Genomic DNA, 7,114 nt, shown 5'->3' with positions numbered 1-7,114 from the left:
CTGGCAGCTGGTAATGCTCTCTTGACTGTGTTTTCTTTTTTCTTGCTTGGTACTTTCAATGGGCTCTGTCTGAGGCGGGATTCGAACCCACGCCTCCTGGGGAGACTGCGACCTGAACGCAACGCCTTAGACCGCTCTGCCATCCTGGCAACTGGTAATGCTCTCTTGACTGTGTTTGCTTTGTTCTTGCTTGGTACTTTCAATGGGCTCTGTCTGAGGCGGGATTCGAACCCACGCCTCCTGGGGAGACTGCGACCTGAACGCAACGCCTTAGACCGCTCTTCCATCCTGGCAACTGGTAATGCTCTCTTGACTGTGTTTATTTTGTTCTTGCTTGGTACTTTCAATGGGCTCTGTCTGAGGCGGGATTCGAACCCACGCCTGCTGGGGTGACTGCGACCTGAACGCAACGCCTTAGACCGCTCTGCCATCCTGGCAACTGGTAATGCTCTCTTTACTGTGTTTGCTTTGTTCTTGCTCGGTACTTTCAATGGGCTCTGTCTGAGGCGGGATTCGAACCCACGCCTGCTGGGGTGACTGCGACCTGAACGCAACGCCTTAGACCGCTCTGCCATCCTGGCAACTGGTAATGCTCTCTTTACTGTGTTTGCTTTGTTCTTGCTCGGTACTTTCAATGGGCTCTGTCTGAGGCGGGATTCGAACCCACGCCTCCTGGGGAGACTACGACCTGAACGCAACGCTTTAGACCGCTCTTCCATCCTGGCAACTGGTAATGCTCTCTTGACTGTGTTTATTTTGTTCTTGCTTGGTACTTTCAATGGGCTCTGTCTGAGGCGGGATTCGAACCCACGCCTCCTGGGGTTACTGCGACCTGAACGCAACGCCTTAGACCGCTCTGCCATCCTGGCACCTGGTAATGCTCTCTTGACTGTGTTTATTTTGTTCTTGCTTTGTACTTTCAATGGGCTCTGTCTGAGGTGGGATTCGAACCCACGCCTGCTGGGGAGACTGCGACCTGAACGCAACGCCTTAGACCGCTCTGCCATCCTGGCAGCTGGTAATGCTCTCTTGACTGTGTTTGCTTTTTTCTTGCTTGGTACTTTCAATGGGCTCTGTCTGAGGCGGGATTCGAACCCACGCCTCCTGGGGAGACTGCGACCTGAACGCAACGCCTTAGACCGCTTTTCCATCCTGGCAGCTGGTAATGCCCTCTTTACTGTGTTTGCTTTGATATTGCTTGGTACTTTCAATGGGCTCTGTCTGAGGCGGGATTCGAACCCACGCCTCCTGGGGAGACTGCGACCTGAACGCAACGCCTTAGACCGCTCTGCCATCCTGGTAACTGGTAATGCTCTCGTGACTGTGTTTGCTTTGTTATTGCTTGGTAATTTCAATGGGCTCTGTCTGAGGCGGGATTCGAACCCACGCCTCCTGGGGAGACTGCGACCTGAACGCGACGCCTTAGACCGCTCTGCCATCCTGGCAGCTGGTAATGCTCTCTTGACTGTGTTTGCTTTGTTTTTGCTTGGTACTTTCAATGGCTGCCAGGATGGCCGAGTGGTCTAAGGCGCCGCGTTCAGGACCCAGTCTCCCCAGGAGGCCTGGGTTCGAATCTCGAATTTCCCCATTGTGGGACTAATAAAGGCAATATTATTTTTATTATTATTATTAATGCTCTCTTTACTGTGTTTGCTTTGTTCTTGCTTGGTACTTTCAATGGGCTCTGTCTGAGGCGGGATTCAAACCCACGCCTCCTGGGGAGACTACGACCTGAACGCAACGCCTTAGACCGCTCTTCCATCCTGGCAACTGGTAATGCTCTCTTGACTGTGTTTATTTTGTTCTTGCTTGGTACTTTCAATGGGCTCTGTCTGAGGCGGGATTCGAACCCACGCCTGCTGGGGTGACTGCGACCTGAACGCAACGCCTTAGACCGCTCTGCAATCCTGGCTACTGGTAATGCTCTCTTGACTGTGTTTGCTTTGTTCTTACTTGGTAATTTCAATGGGCTCTGTCTGAGGCGGGATTCGAACCCACGCCACCTGGGGTGACTGCGACGTGAACGCAACGCCTTAGACCGCTCTGCCTTCCTGGCAACTGGTAATGCTCTCTTGACTGTGTTTGCTTTGTTCTTGCTTGGTACTTTCAATGGGCTCTGTCTGAGGCGGGATTCGAACCCACGCCTCCTGGGGAGACTGCGACGTGAACGCAACGCCTTAGACCACTCTCCCATCCTGGCACCTGGTAATCCTCTCATGACTGTGTTTGCTTTGTTCTTGCTTGGTACTTTCAATGGGCTCTGTCTGAGGTGGGATTCGCACCCACGCCTCCTGGGGTTACTGCGACCTGAACGCAACGCTTTAGACCGCTCTGCCATCCTGGCAGCTGGTAATGCTCTCTTGACTGTGTTTGCTTTTTTCTTGCTTGGTACTTTCAATGTGCTCTGTCTGAGGCGGGATTCGAACCCACGCCTCCTGGGGAGACTGCGACCTGAACGCAACGCCTTAGACCGCTTTTCCATCCTGGCAGCTGGTAATGCCCTCTTTACTGTGTTTGCTTTGATATTGCTTGGTACTTTCAATGGGCTCTGTCTGAGGCGGGATTCGAACCCACGACTCCTGGGGAGACTGCGACCTGAACGCAACGCCTTAGACCGCTCTGCCATCCTGGCAACTGGTAATGCTCTCTTGACTGTGTTTGCTTTGTTCTTGCTTGGTACTTTCAATGGGCTCTGTCTGAGGTGGGATTCGAACCCACGCCTGCTGGGGTGACTGCGACCTGAACGCAACGCCTTAGACCGCTCTGTCATCCTGGCATCTGGTAATGCTCTCTTGACTGTGTTTACTTTGTTCTTGCTTGGTACTTTCAATGGGCACTGTCTGAGGTGGGAATCGAACCCACGCCTCCTGGGGAGACCGCGACCTGAACGCAACGCCTTAGACCGCTCTGCCATCCTGGCAGCTGGTAATGCCCTCTTTAATGTGTTTGCTTTGTTCTTGCTTGGTACTTTCAATGGGCTCTGTCTGAGGTGGGATTCGAACCCACGCCTCCCGGGGAGACTGCGACCTGAACGCAACGCCTTAGACCGCTCTGCTATCCTGGCAACTGGTAATGCTCTCTTGACTGTGTTTGCTTTGTTCTTGCTTGGTACTTTCAATGGGCTCTGTCTGAGGCGGGATTCGAACCCACGCCTTCTGGGGAGACTGCGACCTGAACGCAACGCCTTAGACCGCTCTGCCATCCTGGCAACTGGTAATGCTCTCTTGACTGTGTTTGCTTTGTTCTTGCTTGGTACTTACAATGGGCTCTGTCTGAAGCGGGATTCGAACCCACGCCTCCTGGGGAGACTGCGACCTGAACGCAACGCCTTAGACCGCTCTTCCATCCTGGCAACTGGTAATGCTCTCTTGACTGTGTTTATTTTGTTCTTGCTTTGTACCTTCAATGGGCTCTGTCTGAGGCGGGATTCGAACCCACGCCTGCTGGGGAGACTGCGACCTGAACGCAACGCCTTAGACCGCTCTGCCATCCTGGCAGCTGGTAATGCTCTCTTGACTGTGTTTGCTTTTTTCTTGCTTGGTACTTTCAATGGGCTCTGTCTGAGGCGGGATTCGAACCCACGCCTCCTGGGGAGACTGCGACCTGAACGCAACGCCTTAGACCGCTCTGCCATCCTGGTAACTGGTAATGCTCTCGTGACTGTGTTTGCTTTGTTATTGCTTGGTAATTTCAATGGGCTCTGTCTGAGGCGGGATTCGAACCCACGCCTCCTGGGGAGACTGCGACCTGAACGCGACGCCTTAGACAGCTCTGCCATCCTGGCAGCTGATAATGCTCTCTTGACTGTGTTTGCTTTGTTTTTGCTTGGTACTTTCAATGGGCTCTGTCTGAGGCGGGATTCGAACCCACGCCTCCTGGGGTTACTGCGACCTGAACGCAACGCCTTAGACCGCTCTTCCATCCTGGCAACTGGTAATGCTCTCTTGACTGTGTTTATTTTGTTCTTGCTTGGTACTTTCAATGGGTTCTGTCTGAGGCGGGATTCGAACCCACGCCTGCTGGGGTGACTGCGACCTGAACGCAACGCCTTAGACCGCTCTGCCATCCTGGCAACTGGTAATGCTCTCTTTACTGTGTTTGCTTTGTTCTTGCTCGGTACTTTCAATGGGCTCTGTCTGAGGCGGGATTCGAACCCACGCCTCCTGGGGAGACTACGACCTGAACGCAACGCCTTAGACCGCTCTTCCATCCTGGCAACTGGTAATGCTCTCTTGACTGTGTTTATTTTGTTCTTGCTTGGTACTTTCAATGGGCTCTGTCTGAGGCGGGATTCGAACCCACGCCTCCTGGGGTTACTGCGACCTGAACGCAACGCCTTAGACCGCTCTGCCATCCTGGCACCTGGTAATGCTCTCTTGACTGTGTTTATTTTGTTCTTGCTTTGTACTTTCAATGGGCTCTGTCTGAGGTGGGATTCGAACCCACGCCTGCTGGGGAGACTGCGACCTGAACGCAACGCCTTAGACCGCTCTGCCATCCTGGCAGCTGGTAATGCTCTCTTGACTGTGTTTGCTTTTTTCTTGCTTGGTACTTTCAATGGGCTCTGTCTGAGGCGGGATTCGAACCCACGCCTCCTGGGGAGACTGCGACCTGAACGCAACGCCTTAGACCGCTTTTCCATCCTGGCAGCTGGTAATGCCCTCTTTACTGTGTTTGCTTTGATATTGCTTGGTACTTTCAATGGGCTCTGTCTGAGGCGGGATTCGAACCCACGCCTCCTGGGGAGACTGCGACCTGAACGCAACGCCTTAGACCGCTCTGCCATCCTGGTAACTGGTAATGCTCTCGTGACTGTGTTTGCTTTGTTATTGCTTGGTAATTTCAATGGGCTCTGTCTGAGGCGGGATTCGAACCCACGCCTCCTGGGGAGACTGCGACCTGAACGCGACGCCTTAGACCGCTCTGCCATCCTGGCAGCTGGTAATGCTCTCTTGACTGTGTTTGCTTTGTTTTTGCTTGGTACTTTCAATGGACTCTGTCTGAGGCGGGATTCGAACCCACGCCTCCTGGGGTTACTGCGACCTGAACGCAACGCCTTAGACCGCTCTTCCATCCTGGCAACTGGTAATGCTCTCTTGACTGTGTTTATTTTGTTCTTGCTTGGTACTTTCAATGGGCTCTGTCTGAGGCGGGATTCGAACCCACGCCTGCTGGGGTGACTGCGACCTGAACGCAACGCCTTAGACCGCTCTGCCATCCTGGCAACTGGTAATGCTCTCTTTACTGTGTTTGCTTTGTTCTTGCTTGGTACTTTCAATGGGCTCTGTCTGAGGCGGGATTCGAACCCACGCCTCCTGGGGAGACTACGACCTGAACGCAACGCCTTAGACCGCTCTTCCATCCTGGCAACTGGTAATGCTCTCTTGACTGTGTTTATTTTGTTCTTGCTTGGTACTTTCAATGGGCTCTGTCTGAGGCGGGATTCGAACCCACGCCTGCTGGGGTGACTGCGACCTGAACGCAACGCCTTAGACCGCTCTGCAATCCTGGCTACTGGTAATGCTCTCTTGACTGTGTTTGCTTTGTTCTTACTTGGTAATTTCAATGGGCTCTGTCTGAGGCGGGATTCGAACCCACGCCACCTGGGGTGACTGCGACGTGAACGCAACGCCTTAGACCGCTCTGCCTTCCTGGCAACTGGTAATGCTCTCTTGACTGTGTTTGCTTTGTTCTTGCTTGGTACTTTCAATGGGCTCTGTCTGAGGCGGGATTCGAACCCACGCCTCCTGGGGAGACTGCGACCTGAACGCAACGCCTTAGACCGCTCTGCCATCCTGGCAGCTGGTAATGCTCTCTTGACTGTGTTTGCTTTGTTTTTGCTTGGTACTTTCAATGGGCTCTGTCTGAGTCGGGATTCGAACCCACGCCTCCTGGGGAGACTGCGACCTGAACGCAGCTTCTTTGACCACTCTGCCATCCTGGCACCTGGTAATCCTCTCATGACTGTGTTTGCTTTGTTCTTGCTTGGTACTTTCAATGGGCTCTGTCTGAGGTGGGATTCGCACCCACGCCTCCTGGGGTTACTGCGACCTGAACGCAACGCTTTAGACCGCTCTGCCATCCTGGCAGCTGGTAATGCTCTCTTGACTGTGTTTGCTTTTTTCTTGCTTGGTACTTTCAATGTGCTCTGTCTGAGGCGGGATTCGAACCCACGCCTCCTGGGGAGACTGCGACCTGAACGCAACGCCTTAGACCGCTTTTCCATCCTGGCAGCTGGTAATGCCCTCTTTACTGTGTTTGCTTTGATATTGCTTGGTACTTTCAATGGGCTCTGTCTGAGGCGGGATTCGAACCCACGACTCCTGGGGAGACTGCGACCTGAACGCAACGCCTTAGACCGCTCTGCCATCCTGGCAACTGGTAATGCTCTCTTGACTGTGTTTGCTTTGTTCTTGCTTGGTACTTTCAATGGGCTCTGTCTGAGGTGGGATTCGAACCCACGCCTGCTGGGGTGACTGCGACCTGAACGCAACGCCTTAGACCGCTCTGTCATCCTGGCATCTGGTAATGCTCTCTTGACTGTGTTTACTTTGTTCTTTCTTGGTACTTTCAATGGGCACTGTCTGAGGTGGGAATCGAACCCACGCCTCCTGGGGAGACCGCGACCTGAACGCAACGCCTTAGACCGCTCTGCCATCCTGGCAGCTGGTAATGCCCTCTTTAATGTGTTTGCTTTGTTCTTGCTTGGTACTTTCAATGGGCTCTGTCTGAGGTGGGATTCGAACCCACGCCTCCCGGGGAGACTGCGACCTGAACGCAACGCCTTAGACCGCTCTGCTATCCTGGCAACTGGTAATGCTCTCTTGACTGTGTTTGCTTTGTTCTTGCTTGGTACTTTCAATGGGCTCTGTCTGAGGCGGGATTCGAACCCACGCCTCCTGGGGAGACTGCGACCTGAACGCAACGCCTTAGACCGCTCTGCCATCCTGGCAACTGGTAATGCTCTCTTGACTGTGTTTGCTTTGTTCTTGCTTGGTACTTACAATGGGCTCTGTCTGAAGCGGGATTCGAACCCACGCCTCCTGGGGAGACTGCGACCTGAACGCAACGCCTTAGACCGCTCTTCCATCCTGGCAACTGGTAATGCTCTCTT

The sequence above is a fragment of the Idiotropiscis lumnitzeri genome, unplaced genomic scaffold, assembly GCF_059441095.1.
Source record: "Idiotropiscis lumnitzeri isolate Australia: NSW breed Sydney's pygmy pipehorse unplaced genomic scaffold, RoL_Ilum_1.0 HiC_scaffold_29, whole genome shotgun sequence".
NCBI classification, from domain to species: Eukaryota; Metazoa; Chordata; class Actinopteri; order Syngnathiformes; family Syngnathidae; genus Idiotropiscis; species Idiotropiscis lumnitzeri.
Note: the sequence above shows the minus strand (reverse complement) of the source record.